Below are 23,100 nucleotides of genomic sequence, written 5' to 3'. Positions count from 1 at the left end.
AAAGGACAGACGGTGGGTAAGAGAATAAAGATGTTACATTTTAAAAAATTTTGCTGCATTTAGCAGAGTAAGAAGACTTATCAGAACCAGCAGACAGACAAGCTTTTGATTTTTTTTCAACAGCTTTCATATGCACTGAAAGGAGGGTAATTGCTCACATTGTTCTTCAATATTTTACGAAACCATAACAAAAGTTGGATAGTACACCCACGCCTGACCCTTTTATAAGAGACTCTTCTCAAACAGTTTTTTATATTTTATTATCTCTATTGGCTCCCTGCTCTTTCTGCCATTTAAAAACTTGCTAACAACACAATAGCTATCCTAAGCCTTTATCCAAATTTGATTTGCTGGAACATTTTCCTCAATTATTTTTCATAAGTGAAGCAGTAATTCCATAACATATTAGCCCAAACACCTGGAAAAGTGAGATAAGCTCATTTACCATGCATTTTACCAGCAATTGTTTTTTAACACAATAGAGATTTTTCCCCTGCCTTTGGAAATCTAAATCTAGGTCACATCTGGTAGGCAAAAGACTCCTTCTAAGCAATTTATTCACAAAGTGGGAAGCAGCTGATGATCACACTACTGGCACCCACATTTAATATCTGTTTAAATGAGATAACCAGAGCCTTACAGTGGCTACTGTCTTAGCCCGCCTGCCTTCCCATTTCCAAAACATCATTTGTCCTGTTTACGGTATAATGTGATGGAATGTCAAATCCATGTCTGATGAAATATCCATTTCCTCTGCTAAATGAGCTAAGGATGAAAAAAAAATATTAGGAATGTAATGTTCAATTCACTAAGCAGAATCCATTTTTTTAAAGGGTTTCTACCCCTTTAATCAGAACGTGACAAGTGCTGAGTGTCTGAGCCATCATGCCACCACCTTCGCTAGGGGGTCAGGACAGACCATTCTGAAAGTAGGGATTTTCTGTTGAAATTTCTCACCTTGGGATTTTTTCATTTTTGTTGGTAAAAAAATATAATTAAAATTGAATATTGATACCAGCCCTTACTCCCTTTCATTGGGTTTTCCATTCATGGTTCACCTGATTTCTTAAAAAACTTAGCTATCCTTGTGTCTGGTGCATTTCAGACTGGGCTAATTCTAAGATGAGTCATCTCAGGGAACAGGGAGTGTCAAGCTCTAACTTTCCATCTGTTCCCATTGGAAACATATAAACTACATTTCTTTCAAAAGTTATTCATGTCAAGATTTTATATGAGATGCTGCATTTTGAACCCAGCTATGGCCACCAAACTGATGAAGCTGGTTTAGACTGGGAAGAAACACAAGGCAGAGATGAGTTTCCATCTACATGTGCATTCCAAAGTGACAATACCAATGAGAGCAGTTATGATGTAAAAAAAAAAGTCACTCCTTATTAAATATAAACCCTTCTGCATAACCTATTTTAGGCCATTTTAATTTCTGATAACTTCAGGAGGATATCCTGTTATTTTGTTTGAATGAATATCCCTCACACTAGTTATCCAGATAAACCTTGAAACTATTCATGTTTACTATTTTTTAATGTAATTACATCTTAAGTATATCACTCCACTATGCTACTGGAACATACTACCAAGTGGTGGATTTGCAGGATATTGATACATTAAATAAACTGCTAAGAAAGATTTAAAGATAAAATGTGTGTTATAAAAAAATAAAAAAATAGTATAAAAATAAACATTTAAAATTCAAAAAAGTGAAAAAGGGGGCAGTGTTTTTCAACTTTGATTTCCTCTGTTCAATTAGAAAAAGTTAACTTGAAAAAAACAAAATGAAATTGGTTTTATTCTTCCAAATGTTGGCATATTGGGAGCCATTCCATTAATCTCACTAGTTAATAGATTTCAAGTGCTCCAAATATATTTTCTAAATAACTGATTCACTGAGTTTCTCTGTAACTAAATTATGCCAGTAAATACAACACCTGGGAAAGAAATACAAAAAACTTTAGTTGGCCTAAAATACTGAAATGTGAAAAACAACATGGACACAACCCATACATCATAAACACTCAGTAAGGAACAAGTCTATCGTGTTAATGGTCACATTCGCTTCTGTTAACTAAACAACTGGTTATGTTTTACTTTAGCTAAAATTTTGTCTGAGCTCCATGAGATTGGTGAATACTCTACACATCTTTGAGTTAGGAACAGAGACCCCCCTGGAAGCCTTTCATTCCCCTTGGGAAGCAGACAAGCACCATTGTTATGCAGCCAGCTTAAGCTCGGTATTATTATTCTTTAGCACTTACTTTTAACTCATTTCACATTGCAGGTCAAGAAAATGAAATGTTCTATCTCTGCAGGACACAGTTGCAATGTGATTATGGTGGCAATCATGCAGAATGGGAGAGCAACTCAGAAAAGAGAGGAGGGTGGCCCTGAGCTGTCTGCGAGTGACCCTCTCTTCCCTCCCTTTGCCTGCAGCAGGACACAGCCACCAACCAGATCGCTGTGACAGAGCCAGAATGAAGGGATTGATTGGAATGTCCGGGTTTAGGACTAATCCAGGAAGCATCAATGTAAACACACATCGGGATGAAATAAATCATCACGCTGAGATAATCTCACAGGAGGTGTGTGTCATTAATTCCAGTTTCACTCTGGGTACCCAACCCGCCATTCCCGCCTTTGTCTGCCTGCCCTGCCTCTCCAGCCTTTCCTGAAATGGGTATCTTTATGGATTCCCTTCCACAGGATGCTCTTTTCTTCACTTTTGTTTTTTTGGAAACATGTGGTTGTGAGCTGTCAGTCTGCCTGGGACAGAGGATAATTTGTGACAGAACGTGGTTGCAAATGATAGCTTGTTTCCCCCCACACACACCCCAATCTATGAATTTAACAGTATAATTTACAAACTGCTTGGCAAAAGAGTTGTTTTCATAATATTTTCCCCTCTGTCTTGTTATTTTCTTGCCAGGTTTCTAATGGTATGAACTTTTATTCTTTTTTTTTTTTTGTATAAATTCTAATTCTTTGTGGAAAGGCAGTTTTTTCTTCTTCTACTGTGCATTCTGTTTAGAGTTTACTGCACATTTAGATCCTTTTAAAGGGAATAAATTCAAATATATGCATTTAATGGAGGCATTATCTAGGCTTGAACATATTCGTTAAAATGATGAATAAGCTAAATATTTCATAGATTGGGGGTGACAGGCTGCTAAAACTGTAGAGCATAATCTTCACAGATGCCCTCTCTGCTGACTCCTAGTGATAGCTTTGGGTGTTTTGTTTTGCTTTGTTTAACGACCAAGAAAATTAAAAAGGGATGGTATTTTTTTTTTTAAGATTAATGTATTTATTTATTCATGAGAGACACAGACTGAGAGAGAGGCAGAGACATAGGCAGAGAGGAGCAGGCTCCTCACAGGGAGCCCAATGCGGGACTCGATCCCAGATCCTGGGATCATGACCTGAGCTGAAGGCAGGCACCCAACCGCTGAGCCACCCAGGTGTCCCAAAAAAGGATGGTATTTCAGTGAACTTGCACTATGTAAGGTTACGGATATAACATTCTAATGTGAAAAATCTCAAAAGAAATGGAATCCAATACAATATTTGGTTGGTTTTCAACTTAGTAGAAAACAGTGACTCTTGGCCCAGTGTCCCATGTTAAATTAAATAACAGCAGCAGACCAGGCTGAGAACATGGTGTACTCAGCCACTGGTTTGAGGTTTGGGCCCAATTTTTGACTACTGAACTGGCTACAGAAATTTTTCCAGAAGACCCAAGAATGCAAGCCCTGAAGGCCAGGAAAGCCATCATTGCTGCCTGGAGCTACTAACCATAGTGGCCACGGTAGCAGGACTGCCTAACCTTGAGAAAACAGGAAGCTTTCCTAACAGGAATAGTGAAGATTAGGAATAACCCAGGGAATAACCCAGGGGCAGCTTGGCTGCCCAGAATGTCTGTGCAGTGGAGACTAGAGCTAGGCTGTCCTTGAATGTGGGAGAAAGTCAGCAATCGTCTTCATTTATTCAACAAGAATTTATTGAGTACCCCAACTGTGCCATGGACTATTGTAGGAATACAACAGTAAACAAAAGGATCAAATAAAAACCTCTGTCCTCATGAAGTTCTAGTCTTGTGGGGAAGGTTAGACCCAGATGGAAACAAATATTGTCAGCAGGATGTTAATTAGTGCTGGTCTGCAGAGAAACCTGCACCTCAGGGTGGGGACTGCGAGGGTGAGGCAGGTGCTACTCAGCTCTGAGACAGGGAAAAAGGGGATCAGAAAAGGAACTGCTGAGAAAACAATATTTGAGCAGAGACCTGAAAAAGAGAAGGGAGGGAGCCCTACAGACACCCAGAGGGGGGTGTTCTAGGCAATGGGAAGAAAAAGTTAAAAGATACAAGATGAAATCGTGGAATATGGAGGTGAGTCTGCAGTGGACTGAGCCGGGGAGATGGTGGGACACATTGTCAGAATTGGGGGCACCTTCCTAGTTCACCGGGAGGACTTGGCCTTTTCTCCACATGAGAGAGCTATGGGAGGATTCTGAGTGTTGGAGTGACATGATCTGGCTTGTGTTTTTAGGCCACGTGTCAATGTGGACGAGCCAGAGAAGAAGTAGGGATCAAGGGAAGTTTGTTTGTTTGCTTTGAAGATGGGGGAATGCACACCATTTCTGAATGCTAATGCTTCTGATCCAACAGAGAAATTTTGATGTGAAAGAAGACTGCTGGAGCAGTGTCCTTTCTTGGAGGGGAAGGAGAAGATGGTCTCCAGTGCTCCAGGGAGGGGCTGGCTTCAGCCACAGGACAGACTTCACCCAGAGAAACAGGAGAGATAACCAAGCACAGGCCCAGAGGCCTGAGGGTGAGCAGATGTGGGGGTCCCGTGGTGGAACATTTGACTGTGCTCTTCTGACTGCTTCATTTTCCCAGTGACGGAGGAAGCAAGATGGTAAGGTGTGACTGTGCATGAGGAAGGAAGTGTGGGTAATTTGGGGAAAGGAGAAGTTTTGAAATAGTTTCCAGTAACAGTGGGAAGGAGACGGGTGAAGGATGGAGTAGTGACTAACCCGGAGTCCCAGAGGACACAGGAGGGTTCCAAGCAGCAGAGAGAGTAACGAGATGGGGATATGCTAAGTGGTACAGGAGTGAAGTCCAGGGGAAGAAGGGAGAGCTAGATACCTGAGCTTGCTGAGAAAGGCATAAGGCAATGAATCCTCATGGTTTCCAGGCAGAATGTGATGGTGAGATGGGAGGGTTGGGGGAGGGCTGAGCATTGATCCAGGAACACAGAGCTCACTCCTTATAACTAGGATGAAGAAGAGGAAGAGGAAGAGAAAGAGGCAGAGGATGTCACTACTCAGTTATATCCCAAAGGTGGGGAGAGATGTAAAAGTGGTCAGGAATTAATGGTGGAAGCATTTCTGGAATGTACACTTGCTTGAGTATGTCAGAGTGAATCTTGGTTTTCATAAACTTCAAAGTCACAACTTTTCTTTTTTAGGATTTTAATTATTTATTCATGAGAGACACAGAGAGAGAAGCAGAGACACAGGCAGAGGGAGAAGCGGGCTCTATGCAGGGAGCCTGACATGGGACTCAATCCCAGAACTTCGGGATTGTGACCTGAGCCAAAGGCAGATGCTCAACCACCGAGCTACCCAGGTGCTCCAAAAGTCACAACTTCTTACTGAGTACCTCTTATGCTCAAAGTGCTGTAACTTGCATCTGCAGGGGATTCGAGATGAGTAAGAAGACCAACATCTCATCTTCAGTGCACAATACCTGAAGGCACGTGAAGTGCCATGGGGGAGCTACAGAACCCAATGTTGGGACAGTGGACAGGAAGGCTTGGGAAGGCTCCTTGCCAGAGCTTGTAGCATGAATGGGCATGAAGGACGGGGAGGAATCCAATAGAAAGATTCTTCATAAGCCAAGACAGAGAGGTAGAGAGCACAAAGACGTCTCTGTGATCAGATACTCCTTTAGCTGGGCTGAAGCCCAGGTGCAGGTCAGGGAGTAGTGGAGGAGAGGCATGGGAAACTGAGGCTTTATGGTTTCCTTACTGGCTTTGCTTACTGGCTAGAACAGCTTATACCAAATATAAGAAACGAGGAGCTACAGAAGACAATGGAGCTGTGCCTTGAGAGGAGTAAGTGGGCGACACTACACAGGCTCATGGGGGAAAGGACAGGCCAGGCATCTGGGGACCATCAGGAAGGCTCCTGCCTCACCTGGGCCTGGAGCCTCAAAGTCTGATCTAAAGTGGGGAGTGGACCTGAAAGGTGAGGACGAGGGAATCACAAAAGGCACGCCGCCAGCTGCACATGGGTGCGCACAGGTCTCAGATGCCCAGTGCTGGGTGGCTGCTGGGGCCATTCATGCAAGTACGTGGTTGGTTTCCTGCCAGGGAAAACATGTGTCTGGGTTCAATATTTGAACTGAATCTAAGCAACAAAATGCTTCATTCCTACCACACACAAACGGTTTCAGTGGCAAACCGAACACTGAAATATTACTCTTGGTACTTGGAGGCAAAGAAGAGAAAAAAAGTTGGAGACAGCAACCATGGGAACCATTAACAAGAGAAACTGTTATGCTATATGTTGGCAAATTGAACTCCAATAAAAAAAAATAAACCTCTCCAACATTTGGTGTTGTCAAAAAACAAAACAAAACAAAACAAAACAAAACAAAACAAAACAAAAAACAAGAGAAACTGAGGAGGCTAAGACACCTTAAAAGATGAGGTCATGAGGAAAAATAAAAACGAAAAATAAAATGGCAGGTGTGGACATTTGTAAGAGGACAGTCTCCCCAAGTATGCTTCCTGCACTCGGGTCCCAAAAGATGTTCTGAAGCATCAACTGAGGAAGCCTCGGCCACTTTATGCTAGCATTTTTATGACTTTATGGACTACAGAAGCTATTTTAATTAATTTTTATAGGTTTTGTTTTTGTTTTTGTTTGTTTGTTTTTACCATTCGCAGATAGATTTCTTTTCTTTTTCTTAAAAATAGCAATGCCCTGGTTTTAAGCATGACTGTGAGACAGTTCATTCATGTCTTGTTGCTCAGAGAATTAGAATTCCTTGCAGTCTGTTTTTAGTTTTTTCAGCTGTACCTTAATGTTACACATAATCGAGAAACATCTCCAAGATTTTTCATTTAAATTACATATCATTGTTATTCTTTCCGGGAAATGCAAAGTCAATCACTACTCTGGAATAATCTACATTCACATTTTATGTATTATTTGTAACCTGATTATGCTTTTGAATTTATAACTCTTCCTTTGTCCCTAATTTCCACTGTAGGGCATGCAGAGTGTGTACGGCTTACAAGTAATAATCAGAAATATAATTTCTCATATAAAACTGAGATACTGGATTGTTTGATATATACGGTCTCTAAAAAATTAATCTACTTTTTTATTTTTGTTCTAATTTCATGACAGTTACTGCTTTCATTTATTGATGTGGCCAACACCCTGTGGGTAAGATGATCTATCAAAGCCTTACCACTTACTATCTGGGCACTAAAACTTTCAAGAGAATTATTAGTGCTGTTACTATTCTGATGAAATAGCTTTATTTTTTCCATTTGCATTTCTCAAATCATAGTCAAGTAATAAAGTGAGGAAACAAATTGTCAATAATAAGTTATCAGCTGTGCTCACTTTTCATACAAAGTGAATTATCCATAAAGGGAATGCGAGTGATGTTTTTGAGGATGTTTCTGTTAAGAGTGAGTTTTGCTTGAAACTAAACTTTAAAAGCATTAAAATAAAAATCTCCTGTCCCTCTAATTTTCTTCCAGACTTTGTGTCTTGGGTCATGATCTAGCTAGCTTATGTTTGGCTCTTAAAAATCATTCCTGTGGGAGAGAGAATTACTACGGCTTCCTGAACAAAGTAGTAGCTGTTTGCCAAAACCCCTTGTAGCTTTTGTTGCTGCTAAAATTGTTCATTCACTATTTTATCAAGAAGTAAGTGTACCTCATAAATTCTATATGGTTGCTAGAAGAATCAGTATTTCTGAGATTCAAAAAATGTACAGAGTCTAGCAAACTGAACACAGAAACATGGTATGTCTTTCACAGAGCCAAAAGGTAACCCTCAGAAATGTAATGAGGATTCCTGGGGTTTCAGGAGAGAGTGGGGTCATATAATTCCCTCTATACTCATTTAGTAAACATACAACTTTTCCTTAAACAATGAAGTTCTTTAATAAACAAGGCTTATATTAATTGTGTCATTTTGTTCAATATTTTCTAGAATAGTTTCTCCATTCATAGATAGCTTAAAAACATTTGGAGAGTTTTTCAAACATGATGATGACTAGATTTTCCAAGATTCAGGATCAAAGGTCTGTGGAAGGACCCAAGAACCTATATGTAACACCCTAGGTGATTCCCTGCACAACATAAGAAAAAAAATCCCACTTGAGAACCTCATTGGTCCTAAATTATCTGTGAGGAAGGTTTTCACAGACTATGGCAGCATGGGAAAAATATCTAATTGGTTTGTTATTTTTAAAACACCTCTGATATATTAATATTTTATCAAATAGCAAATTTATTTCAGTGTACTATTTTAAATGATCCTTTTACCCGATTAAGAGGCAAACCTCATAGAATCAAACTCTAGTTTTATGAGTTGCCACAATGGTAGAGATTCCTAATTGTAAAAGAATTTAAGGAATGCCAGGTGCTACTACAACATTCCATCGGAAGGAAGAAGGCTTACATTTTAGAAGTCCTACTTTATGTACCAGTTATCTTACCTAACTTTATTTAATATTACACCATGAGGTATAATCAGTACCATTTTACAAATGAAGAAACTAAGGCAGCAGAAGCAACCAGGGTAGGTAGCTTGTCCTCAGACAGTGAGAAGGAAGGTGAAGGAGTTACACGCTGAGTCCAGGGGTGTCTGTGAAGCCCACTCCTGCTTCACTGCATTGTAACTTTCCCTAATAACACAGCTGACACAGAGGACTATTGCTCACACTCTGAATGACAAGACTTGAGTTTAAAATCATCTTGATAAAGTGTAAAGACGAGAGCCTAAGAAAAGAATGAAAATTAACAAAGGAGAGGTGCAGAATAATGCAATAAGGAAAATTAAAATCCTCAAAGAAGAATAGGATAAATATACGAGGACATGTGACTTCCTGGGCCTAAGTGCAGAAAAGAAAGTCCTGGTAATACAAACCATGTGATTTTTTAAATGAATCAGAGGAATGACATGCACATAACCCTTCCAGGGCACAATACACTGGTCAAGGTAGAGACAATGGAAAGGAATCAAAGGGAAGAGACACAACCAATAGGGGAGGAAAGAAGGATGACACAAAAAGAGGCAAGGAATTTAGATCATTTATCTAACAGAGGAGACCAGTAGGTGCCTGATACAGTCTTCCACTGGAGCTTTTCTTTTTTTTTTTTTTTTTTTTTAATTTATTTTTTTATTGGTGTTCAATTTACTAACATACAGAATAACACCCAGTGCCCGTCACCCATTCACTCCCACCCCCCGCCCTCCTCCCCTTCTACCACCCCTAGTTCGTTTCCCAGAGTTAGCAGTCTTTATGTTCTGTCTCCCTTTCTGATATTTCCCACACATTTCTTCTCCCTTCCCTTATTTTCCCTTTCACTATTATTTATATTCCCCAAATGAATGAGAACATATAATGTTTGTCCTTCTCTGACTGACTTACTTCACTCAGCATAATACCCTCCAGTTCCATCCACGTTGAAGCAAATGGTGGGTATTTGTCATTTCTAATAGCTGAGTCAAAAGTAAGGAATATTTCTTATCCACCTTTGACTTCTAGTGATTAACACAATGCTTTAGTAACACTTAGTAAGGCTTTACTGAATGGATGTCTTAAAACATATAGGAGGCATTTATAAAGAGAATCATGACCACGTGTGATCTGTGTCTGTACATGGAATCTTTTTGAATAAGAATAGTAGCTCAAGGTTTTACAGAGAAAAGCTGTATGTTTTCCTCTCTAGATGCCTAGAATGTAGCATGCACTCAACATTTGTCAGAGAACGTAAATGAGTTTGGATTGTATATAAAGGGTGTTTTAACCCTCAGCATATAAAAATGAAATATGTTACCAAGGAGGGTTATGCATTCTATCCTTGGGTTGAAGAATAGGTACCTGACATTTGACAGGTCAGTTCTTACCTCCTCACCTAATCTTTGAAAAGTTAAAAAAAAAAAAAAAAAGAAAGCTATATTTTCTTCATGTCTTCTCCACTCTCGTTGCCATGAACCTGGCTTATTTCCTTTCTGGACTTTTGTACATGACTCCTGGATAGACATTCCATCAGTTTCTTTTACACACTGTAGCCATACTGGTCTTCCCAAAGAACTGCTCTAATCAGGCCTCTCTTTCACTTAAAAACACAGCAAAAAACCCCAAGAGTTTCCTAATGTTTCTTTAAAAAGGTAATCAAGGCCTTCCATGAGCTAACTCCAACTCCTTTTCCTAACTATACGTTCTTTTTATACTTTCCTTCATCTACGTTCAAGCCCAATGGACATGTTCAGTTTTCCCCATACATCCAACATTTCCCCTTCTCAGGACTCCCTGGTCTTTCTCCATGGAAACATTCCCCTACTCACTTTTCATAGGTTCAAATTGTACCCATCTTTCAAAGACCACCTAGCCCAAGTGTTGCTCTTGATTCCTTTGTAGGAAGTATTTCCTGTCCCGCTGAACTGCTATAGAACCTTGCTTTACCCCTCTTGCACAGAACATACTTTCTACCTTCAGTTCAGTTATTTTGGTACATTCTTTACATTATATTCTAACATCAGTTCCTTGGGATAAAGCTGTTTTGACTTTTTGGTGCTTGTATGACCTGGCCTAGTATCTTAAAATGTACCCACAGTACCTGTGAGAACACCTTTGCTGCACTGAAGATCTCTCATGATTAATCTCATTCTGAATCACACTCTATTCATAACTTGCCTATTCTTTTCCCATTTATGTTGAAGTTCTCAGAGAGCACAATGGATATAAAAGGATAAAAACAAGAAAAAAGTGGAAGTGGAAGTAAGTAAAGACAACAACTTGCCCAGCGTTTTGGTCTTTCCTCCATGGGCCCCCAGGATGTAGTGAGGGGATTGCAAAGGAAAGAGGCATCTGCAGCTACTTTCAGATGACCTTCCATGGGCATCCAGACAATACCCCAAGAAAGAAGGAACACGTCTGAACACTGGTGCCACTGAGTATACTGAGAGACCATTAGCACACAGAAGAAGAGTATTTCTCAGTATGTTGATGACAGATAAAAGTCCTTACCTGTAAATTTACTGACCAAACTTTCACCAATGATAAAATGAGATTAATAGAAAGAAAGAGCATGGAAATAAATACTAGTGGCAAAATGTTATATTTTCAGCACCAAAGCAGTGAAATATATATCCATCAATGACGAGAAAGTTAACTGGGTACATATCAGAGAGACAGGAAATGAGTATCTGTCAAGAATAAAGTGTTATGAACTCAATACTTGTAATGATTAAGTAGCTATAGACTATTTTTCACCATCATATATGGAATTTGTTTTAGAAGTCTTTAAACTAGGCAAAATTTCTGCTGGAGAACAATGACAATGGTCTGGGGCTTTTTAGAAAGAAGAGAGAGAGAGAGAGAGAGAGAGAGAGAAACTTGCTAAGATAAGGCTAACATGATTCGAATAATGGAGAATCATTGGATTTAATAATTGGTTATATCATTCCTGTGATCCTGCTTTAGAAGTATTTTTTAACTTCCTTGTTGCTCATAGAAGAAACAAGAAAGAAATCTGAAAATTCTCTTTATTAAGCCTCTATTTTGGCTAAGAGACACATGTAACCCACTCTGATGAGGTCTTTAGATGTTTGTCTGTGCGAGCACATACGTACATAAATATACACCAGTATCTGAGGAAATTATTCAGACATACAAGGAGAACCCACCAAATTGGTAATATTTTTTAATAATAAATTTATTTTTTATTGGTGTTCAATTTGCCAACATACAGAACAACACCCAGTGCTCATCCCATCAAGTGCCCCCCTCAGTGCCCGTCACCCATTCACCCCCACCCCCTGCCCCTCTCCCCTTCCACCACCCCTAGTTCATTTCCCCGAGTTAGGAGTCTTCATGTTCTGTCTCCCTTTCTGACATTTCCCACCCATTTCTTCTCCCTTCCCTTCTATTCCCTTTCACTATTACCAAATTGGTAACGTTAAAGATAGTTTTGTTTCTTATCACATTTACTCTGAAGTCCTATATAATCTTGAGTAAATAAGTAAAATTAGACTATTGCAAAGACCAGCAAGATCCTAGGCAAAAGCTGATATGCTGGTATGAGCTCTGACCAAGACCTCCAATTGAGTCAACTGTTATAATTAATAATAAACCATAATTAATAATTGCATCATTAGCAATAGCAATAAGTAAATTAAACTGAACATCAATTACATTGCTAAAGTGATGTATTGCTTGAATATTTACTAGAGTGAATGGGAAAACTCATCAGAGATCTGATAGGTGGGCTAAACAGATGCCATTTCTTAACTTCAAGGCAGGTGCCAGGCTTACTTGCAAAGATTGTTTCTCAGAGACAGTTATTTACTCTCCTAAATGAAAACAGCATGTGAATGAAAACCTGAGAAACACTCTGTATTTTTCCAACTTCATATTTAATGTCTAAAAATGTTATTCAATGAGCTAATCTATAAGCTTTCTTAATGGAGTTCTATTAAACCGAATCCTCTCGTGCCCCCTTCGAGAACTGATGTAATCAAAGAGAGGTGTCCACGTTTAAATCAAGGATAGTGAGAAACAAAGGAACCCCAAATGGCCAGGACAACAAAGGGAGCCCAGCATTTTATTCCATGGTGCAGGGCTACAGGGAAGAGGAGAATAGGTTATACACTGCTTTGGGCTATTACTGCTTCAAATAAAGTAGTTGTCTTTGAAAATGCAGTAACTTTTTCATCATTATCATCATCACCATCATTGCCAGTAGCAAGATAATAGCCTGGTCATGCTGATACAGTTCATATCCCAAAGACAGACAAATGGAAAATATCATCTGTGGGGGACTCATTACAGGTCTTGACATATGATGGAATAATAACGTTCCTCTCATGTTCTGATGCTCCTGGAGCCCACAGCATGCACATGGTGTTCATGTAAATAACACCCTCCATAGCATCAAGAAATCCATTCTTTTCCCCAGAAGTTCAATTTTGAACCACTCAGAAGGGCCTCCACACTCAAATTGGGGCGTGGAGGTGGCCCGGATTAATTACCTAGTTCTCTTGAAAGACCGGAGGGCCATAAAACAATCTTCTATTGAAATAACAACAACAGAGCTACAAAAGAAGTTTCTAGCAACTGCGAATTTCTCCCCTTTACCCTGATCCAGCTTTGTGCAGGTCCTTTATATCTGTCACTGTATTTATTCTCCCAAGGCCTACCATGAGGCTAAGAAAAGTAATCTCTCTGTTTTGCAGATAGGGAAACTGAGATTTAGAGTTGATGGATTTGCCCAAAAAGCCTGGGCCTTGGACTCACTACTTTCTATCTGAAGTAAATGCAACAAACAAACAAACAAAAACGAAAGTTTTCTATGTTATGATATGTTTTCTACGTTATGTGCACCGGGATCCAGAGTTCCTGTGTGAACTACCCTACTAAAATCTGATGCAGAGATTCATTGGGCCTAGATTCTCACCAGATATGTTTAAAAACGACCCTGGGAAATCACGTGGTTTTGAAAATGATCTGGACTCTACACCCAAGGGCCCTCAATACACTGTTCCCCATGAGCTGGTCAAAGGGACTCATGATTCTTACACCTTTCTGTTGTGTGTACATATAAGGGCAGATGAGAAAGGGCAAGAACCAGGGCAAACCACTGGCAGGAAATTTCATTGAAGTCTGTTGTTCAATCTTTTCAAAAAAAACACGCAAATGTTGCATTTTACTTTGGGACATACTGATTTTTAATAAAATTACTGTTTTGAATGATTTATCATCAAGTAAAGTGATACCCCTTGGATTCCCATTTGACAAGCATATGCGATGGGAAAGAAGCAACACAAACACTACAGTTTCATGGAGGAGAGTGACATCTATTCCCCTGGCCCTTAGGACAGCCTGCCCAGAGAGAGAACGGCCACCCGATGAAGAATATACAGTGGCTACCCCGAAGGAGGCTGGCCAGACATAAAAATCAAATAGAATAACTGATCCTAGACTAGATCCTATAGTGGAGGGAAAGGTCACAAAGGGCATTTTAGGTTCACTGTCAAACTAGAACAAGAACAGTAAAGTACTGAGTTAAAGCAAATCCATCAGGTTGATTACTGTACTATGATTACCTAATAGAATATCCCTATCCTTAGGAAGTATGCACTGAAATATTTAGGAGTGAAAGGTCATGACATATGTAAGTCATACTCAAATCCTTCAGAAAAAAAATATGTGTGTGTGCATGCTTGTGTAAGGAGAGAGAGCAGATGATAGAACAAGTAGAGTAAAATGTTTAGAATAGGTGAATATGATAAAGGATATACCAGCATTCTCTGTGATTTTTTAAGTTTGCAGTTTGAAGTCTGACATTATTTCCAAATAGAAAGTAAATGTGTTTCCTGCCCAGAAAAATAGTGAAAGGAAAAGAATATACGGTAGCTAAGCTAGAAATGCCATGGTTTGAGAACGAATCAAGTATCCCCCGAGATTTCACCTTGGCAATGATGACAATTCTAGAAGCTGTGTGTGTGTGTGTTGGGATGGAGTGGGGAATTTTAACATGCTAGAATTTTAGAAGCCCATCATTTTAAAGACCTTTGGCCTTCCTTTCAGCCCACTGGAGTCACTAATGAACACATCTTGGCATTATCAAGATAGGAAATGAAACCTGTCCTTGTTGAAAGGACTATGCTTTTTCTCCTTTCACTTGCCCATCCTGACTATCCCCTGATTCTTTTACAATGTCAATAAAATATTTAAGAATTCTTTTTTAAAAAAAGGAGATTTGTTTATTCTACATCTGCTGCCTCTTCTATACCCTATTGCATCAAGATCATGAAGGAATTTCTGAGTCCTTCCCATCCTGATTGCATATCTTAGATCACACCTGTAAGTACCTAAAAAAAAGAAACCCTCTCACAAATACTTAGTATTTTACAGTATTCTAAAAACATTTATTTACTAAAGAGACTAGTCCAAAGCCAACAAAAAAAGTTAACTGTACAACAGCAGCACATGGCCTTTTACCTACAAATTCTGAATGAGATTCATGGATTTCTTAGACCTAAAATTGTCAGAATCAATCTTGATGCCTTATATTCTAAATTGTAGTGACATTTTTCTGAAGCAAGGGACAAAAATCAAAATATCATGATTGGTATTTATCAACAAGTAGATACTGCTGAACAGCATCTATGTGTCTGGTTCTATGCTGGACACTTGGATGAAGAGAAAGACCTAGAGAAACAGATAGTGTCACTCAATCTTGATAAATATTTTAAAAATATCCAGGCCTTTTCCATGTTACTCATATCAAGGATGAATTAATTTAATTTTACTATAAAATGTAAACATATCTTTCCTTATTAAAAAAGGCAAGACTAATTTAACTCATTAATATAAAATCTTTCACACACAAATCTTAAACCATTTTGTAAACTGTAGGCACTTTGTTTTTCACAGTATATTGAATCTTTTACCAAAAGTTTGGTTTATTTTGAATTCTAAGCTTTACTTGCAGCATCTGTGTTGGACATGTACAATGCATCATATTAATATTGAAATTAAAAGGTAGATTTCCTAAAATATAACATTTCAATTTGTGCTTTTCAAGACAGAAAGCTAAAAAGACCATTAAATACACTGTTTTATTTTCTTTTATCACTCTGCTGGTGGAAGGGAAAACAAAAAAGGATATTAAAAAATGAAGTTGTTTTCTGATATTGAAAACTGTTACATAGAAATTCTTAAGTTTATGTAGCATAAGTGGAAAACAATACTATTTTGGTGCAATATACATCTTTTAAAATATATTATTTCTGAAACTAAATGCTTAACATTTGACTCAGTATTTCCTTCCCCAAAATGACAAGGAAAAAGCAACAGAATCTCCCATGGCAGTCCTGTATCCCCTCACCATTTCCTTGTAACTATACTGTTTTATAGATGAAACTGCCATAGCAAAATGACAAATATAACACATAAAAGAACAAAAAGGGGTAATAAATCACCAGTGACACTACAGCCCATTAAAATGCATTCAGCTGGTGTTGCAGAAAGAATAAAAATTTCCCCTCACTTTACATTCTTTGCAGCTGAAAAGGAAATTTTTAGAATCCTCAAGCAATACTTATAAGACATGCTGAAATTCCAACCAAATTCTCCCCTCACTAACTTTCTATATTGGCCTCTATGGCGAAAGTATATGTAGCACTGACACAAACCCCCCTTCACTGTTTAGCAAAAAGTGCCTAAGACAGGGCAGCATGTGAATTGCTAACCATTCATATTGATATGAGAATGCACCTGAAAAATCAGGATACCTAATTAATTGGAAAATAGTAGCTCTAATTCAGCCACCGTTTCCAAAAAAATAGATTATCAGCTTCAATGAAGAGTTTAGCTATTTTAATTTATGAGAAAGCTTAATGGTGACATTATCTTCCCTTTATTTTCACCCAAATTTTCTCAAAAGATTTAATCAAAGCTCTTGTGACACCGAGAAGGACTCTGATACCATACAGATACTATGTTCTGGAGCACAACTGAATATATGCTAACTTATTTCATTACACACTTATCATTATTACAAATGGTTCAAGATGTTAGTAAATTTTGTTGGCATGGAATATTTAGTCAACTGTTTATGTTGGCTTTAGCGAAGATCCTTGGTATAAGTTGCTTGAGAGCAAAGAGTACACAGTACAATTCTTTAAATTCTCTGCATCTTTTAACATAGAGCTAATTATTACACATCAAGTTTCCCAAGGAGACAAGACGAGAAGCTCTTCACATAAGGGATGAATGAGAGATGCTTCTCTCCTAAAGTATGGACAGTGAACATGTTTGGAGCGAGACAGAGCCTATCTCCCTAAAGCTAAATGTTTCAAGGATGGCAGAGTTGTAACTTAGTCTTGTCAGAATGGAACTATATGTCCTACTTCCTAACTGAGGCTGACCATGGGATGGTCATGTGATGCTTACTCCACCACCCCCCCCCCCCCGAGTCCCACTCCTCTTGATGGTGGTCATAGTTGGGAGTGCCTCTGTGGTACAGATATTATTTTTCCTCAAAAAAGGGTGTGGAAATTAGTTCCTGAATTCATCCCATCAGAAATTTATAGCTGGTCTCTGAGCATCTTTCAAGTGCCAAGCACTGAGTGGCAGGCTGTGGGAAGTATCAGGGTAAATGAAATAGAGCCCCTGTAGTGGTAGATAAAATATTTCTACACATATTTCGTAGTCAACAAAATTAACAATCTCCAATACAAGACTTTATGAGTCTAATGACTCAACTCTCAAAACGGGCAAAATATAACTGTCTGCAGCTAACAGTGCTGAGATTTTATCTGAGTGACCATATATTCAAACAACACTGCTGAGTTTTATTATCCTTTATGTTCTTTGTCAGTTTTGATTCATATGAATACCCCAGTAAATAGCTCTCAAAATAAATAAAGTGGATAACTCAGGCAAGAGGTTGAATGAAACCATTCCATCTCGAAGGTACATACAGTATCCCTTTGCTATGTTTGAACTTGTCCCTGAAATTCCTTACCTTGTGCTCTGCCATGCTGACTGCAGATTATCAAGACCCCAGGGCCGGAACTTAAGCTGTATCATTTTGCTGGCATTTAGCTCTTCTGTTCATACCTGCTCCCTCTGTCTACTAAATCTTTCATTTCATAGAGCTTTATTCCAGTCTTTTGATCTATTTCATCCACCCTCCAAAGTTTCTAGTGTGGCTGGAGTGTACAGTACAAACTTGAACCTGTCCACCTCTGAAAATACCTCAATTGCTGCCCATTGCTTGTAGGATCAACATGAAAGTCCTTAAGGTAATTTCTGAGGTCCCGGTCATCCTCTGCCCACCTGTACAACCTGACCACTCATACTTCCTTCTTGCTCTCTGCTCTCCAGCCATGATGGACTTTTTCTTTTCTTTTCTTTTTAAAGATTTATTTATTCATGAGAGATACAGAGAGACACAGGCAGAGGGAGAAGCAGGCTCCCCACAGGGACTGTGGGACTCGGTGCCCCGACCCTGGGATCATGCCCTGAGTCAAAGGCAGACACTCAACCACTGAGCCACTCAGGCTTCCCTGTGATGGTCTTTTTCACAAATATTTCATTCTTGGTCATGCCACTTCCCACCACTGGACCTTTGCACTTGCTGTTCCTGCCACTGACTAAACTCAAGTTCAGTAAACAATCATGCCATCTTCAAGCTGTATCCAGTCCACTGAGACACTCAGTATGACTAAAATATGATTTTAATTACATTTTCATTTTATAAATAGAGAACCCTCAGTCCACAGAAGGGCAAATGCTTTGCCTTGTGCTTAGGCCTGTCGCAGCTTATTGCTCCTAAAGAGTACCAAAGATCCACTGGCTGAGTCTGACGGGTGGAGGGAGAGAAGTGGTCAGATGCAGTCTGGGGAGTGGAAGGAAGCAGATAACGTTGGTGTGAGTGGGCAGGCCATTCTCAAAAACAATTAAATTTAAATTAAACCTTTCTTATGGTTCGTGCTAAAATAAATGGCTGATTGAAACTGTCCTGTTTAAAAATGGGTTGGAAAATCACGAGTCTATTTTATTTGCAGTGTAGAGGTCTACTGAATCAAATATATATTTATATATTTTAAAGAAGAGATGAATTTTGCAACTAACATAAAATCAGTCCAAAGTAGGCAAAATAAAAGACACAAAAGCTTCCTGTCCTCATCAAAATTTATTCAAAATTTCCTAACGATATGATGAAAGCTACAGAATACCTAGCACTAAATTTAACAAGAAAGGTCATCAACTGTTCAGTCATTTGGTAAATAATGTGGAACACCTGCGAGGTGCCCACACGCTACACTGGGAACAGGGCAGATGGAACCCTGCCTCCCCCACATTCTGGGAGGAGGCACGCAGTCATCAGGCAACTTCACAAAGAAGCAGAGTGATGGGCAGGATAATGGCCAGGGACCAACAAGACACCTGCGCTTCAGGATGGTGGTCTAGGGAGCCTTCTCTGAAGGAAGTACCTCTACACTGAGTCTTGGACTCTGAGAAGGAGCTGGAAATATGAAGATCAGGGGAAGAGTTGCAGTCAGAGAGAAGAGGAAATGCAAATTGCTGGTGCAGGATCCAGCTTGGTCCTTTGAAGAGAAAGGAGATCAGTGTGGAGGGCAGGAAGCGATAGAAGGCGAGGGCCGGGTGTGAGAGGGTCCAGACCCTGCACGTCCCTTTGCTGTGATGTGATGTTTGGAATTTATGCTGGTGCAGTAGGAAGCTACTCAAGAGCATCAAGAAGAGGAGTGATGGAAGGAGACTTCAGTTTCCCAAAGTCAGTCCAGTGGTCATGTGTCAGATGGGTCAACAGGGAGCCACAAGAGTAGTCAGAATGTGTGTGCAGTGGTTTAGGCTGGTGTGCTGGCGATGAGAAGGTGAGAACCTAGAATATGTTTTAGAGGGAGACCTGACAAAGCCAGCTAATGCAGAAAACCCCAAATCTGTATCACAAGCCTTGTAACAAGATTTGAATTGATGGAGAGATTTATCATATTTCTATAGTCATGATAACGTATAAATTTGATAAAAATCCAATGAGAACCTCACTGGTATTTTTGGAACCTGACTGCCTGGTGTGAGCTTGGCCACCTTCTCAGTGCCTGGGATACATCAGAACACAGCGAATGAAGATTCTTGCCCTCAGGAGCTTGTGTTCTAGGAGGGGGAGAAAGATAGTAGCAAATATAAATAGCACATAAGGTGAGAAGTGTTATAAAAAGGAACTAAGGAGCAGCCAAAGGGGACAAATTGTGTGGAGAGGGTGGGGAGAGGTCTCATGGAAGGCTGCAGTGTGAAGAAGGGTGAGTTGAGAAGGTAGATCTGAGCAGAACTTGTTGAGCAGGTAAATCTGAACAAGGACTACAGGAGGCAAGAGGGTTGGCAAAGTGGGTATCTGGGGAAGAATATTCCTAAGTAAGGGGAAGGTGGGAGTGAAAGGTCAAAGGAGGGAGCATGGCTGGTGTGGCCAAAGAGCCACAGGGAGGTGAGGGCAACTAGTGTGGAATGAGGCAGAGGGAGGAAGGGAGAGCTCATCAGGGGAATGGGGCAGTCCTCTAAGGCTGTAGGCCATCGTAAGAACTGATAAGTAGACAAGGAGGGAATCAGCAGTGAAGGATTTTTGACAAAGAATATGGAGAGAATTCTAGTTTTATCGTATAATAAAATATCATTAAAAACAGCTTAATAAAAAATGATGATAATAACGTAGGATGACCCTAAGAAGACCCTAACAAAATCTATACGTGTATGTTAATATATGACAATATGGTGCTTCAATTCTGTGAGAAAATAATGGTTTATTTAATAATGAGAGCCAGTCTAACTGTTGTCTATCTGGAAAGAGCTAGACCTCTCCCTTGGCAATAGACCACACTCTATTGGTGGTGATTTCTAGATGGATTCAAGAGCTGAAATGCAGGAGAATGGCTGAATAATCACAGATGTGAAGCCCTTCTCAGGCAAAATAAAAACCTTGGAGAAATAGAGGAAAATGGGAACATATTCGTTATCTGAAAATGACAACTTCTTGATGCCAAAAGACACAATGAAGTAAAAAGAATAGCAATGACTGGAATAAGTATGAACAAATGGAGAAGAAAAAATGCAAATGGCCAATAAACAGAAGCAAGGATGCTCAGCTTCAGGAAAAGTCAGGAGAATCCCACCTTCATGCATGATACTAGAAACATGAGGAGGTAAACATCCAGTGCAGGTGGAGCTATGGGAAAGGGGACACTTAGCAGGTACTGGGTGGAAGAATGAGCTGCTGCAATTTGGAAGGAAAGGAATATGGACAGTGGTTCATAAAAAATGAACTTGCTCTTTGACCCATATTTGGGAATCATTAAAAAAGAAATGTTAAAACGGAAAGAATATATACAGAGGGTTATTTATTCCAGTTTGTGGTGGTGACTGTTGTTAGCAGGAAAAAAAAAAAACTGGTGAAAATCCGAATATCCATTAACAAGGACCTGGGTGAACAGACCATCATACGGCCCTACAGAGGAACAATATTGAACTAGGAAAAAGAATGTCTGAGATTGATTTGTATTGGCTTGAAGGAGAATTCATGACCCAGTAAGTATAAAATGCTAGTAGCAGAGTTAAGTATACAAATGGTGGTGAAAAATCTGAATATATTTGTATATTTTTATGTAGAGAGAAGGACAGCTATTATAGGGGCTGGAGATGAGATCAGTATTAGACATGGGATAAAATTTTTCAGTATATATGAGGTTTTTTTTTTTTTATAAGCTTTGTTCATTGAAATATCCCAAGAGCCTACCTAGCACAGGGTTTAGCATATAGTAGGCACTCAGGAAATACGTGCTCCAAGAATCGATGAACAAATAAAAAGGTTTGCATCATTCCCATAAGTGAAAAGAATGTGTTAAGGAAGGAAAACACTAATAGCTAACATTTATTCAGGGCTTACAAAGTACTTTACTTGTTCATTTAATCCTGACAACTTTACTGTGCGTAAAACTATAACTCTCACTTCACAGATGAGCAAACTGAGGATCAGAGATTTGAAGTAACTTGCCCAAAGTCACTCTGCTGATAGGTGACACAGCTGAGATTTGAACCTGACTGATTTAATTCTAGAGCCTGTGTTCCCACCTGCCATGCTACCTATAACTGTTCTTAAGTGAAACTGTCGCCCAGCCGAAAGGCCTGTGTGAGATGTAGCTCCTGAGGCTTTCCCATGGAACCCCACAGAGCACTGCTTAAGAATGACTGGACCAAACAATTTATAGGGCTCCCAATGCTGATGTTCTCTGGCAATTGACTAATGAGCATCTGTGGGATGAAGGATTTGAGATCCTTGCCTTTCCCAATGTACCCCCCCCACAGTCACCACCAAATTTACATCCTAATTTGTGGTGCCGGCCTAGTGTCAGACCTCGCCTAGGGCTCAAAATTCATGAGCTGAGACATGTGGCATCTAGCGCTCTCTTTCATTCTTTGTAAAATGGCAGGATAAACATGTTCTGGAAAGATGGTGTTAGGGCTTTAGGGTAAACTTAAATATGGTATTTGCTACAGACCTACTCATCAGAGAGAGTCCAAGAAATCTCTTTGGGCTGTTGCTGGTAAACTTCAATTGTGGGTTTTCTTCCTGAGAAGTAGGTGTCCTTCTCTGTGACCCAATGGCTAGGACCCCCAGGGGTGTCAGGATGGCCTATCATGCTGTGGCTGGCAAAGGGCTACCTGCCCAGTAGAGATGGCCCAGCAATGGAAGTGGAGGCCTGGGAGAGCCATCTGAGGGCTCAGCCTGAGAGAACAGCTGGGTGGGAGTGGAGGGCATCTTTCTATCATGGTAAATGCAGGAGACACTGATCAGTGGAAAATACCAAGGCGAGGGGCAAAGCACACATCTCAAGTACAGTGAATCTTCCTATTCTGCCGTTTGTCAAGTAACACCCAGAAGTATGAAAGCAGAAGCCCAGAGAGCAGGTGATGGGATTGTCTCAGGTTGGGGACCAGTATATGATGTGTGATGAGGGCAAGGTGGCAGGGGGCCAAGAGGGTCCAGGTGTCCATAAAACCCAACTGAAAGGGCTGCACAGGGTGCCAGGGCCAGATGGGATGCAAGTGACGTCTGAGGGGCACAGGAGGGGAGAAAGGAGAGCATGGAGGGCACAGAGGGCACAAAGGGAGAAGTTCAAACAGACTCAGAGGTCAGAGGAGCCCAGGGCTCAAGTCACAAAGCCCGGAATCAGATTCTGGTCCCTGACTTGTCCCTGGGGCCCGTGGAGGTGTTTCATTCCTTTCAGCTTTCTTTTGTCAACTGAAAA

At 39.9% G+C, this 23,100-nt stretch overlaps 1 protein-coding gene across 8 annotated transcripts in view; it reads right to left on the bottom strand.

The window, feature by feature from the left end:
• PTPRM (protein tyrosine phosphatase receptor type M) overlaps positions 1-23,100 on the bottom strand; it is a 778,989-nt gene that overhangs the window by 231,971 nt on the left and 523,918 nt on the right. The window lies entirely within an intron of this gene.

The sequence above is a fragment of the Canis lupus genome, chromosome 7 (assembly GCF_011100685.1).
Source record: "Canis lupus familiaris isolate Mischka breed German Shepherd chromosome 7, alternate assembly UU_Cfam_GSD_1.0, whole genome shotgun sequence".
NCBI classification, from domain to species: domain Eukaryota; kingdom Metazoa; phylum Chordata; class Mammalia; order Carnivora; family Canidae; genus Canis; species Canis lupus.
Note: the sequence above shows the minus strand (reverse complement) of the source record. Positions and strands in the feature narration are given on the sequence as shown.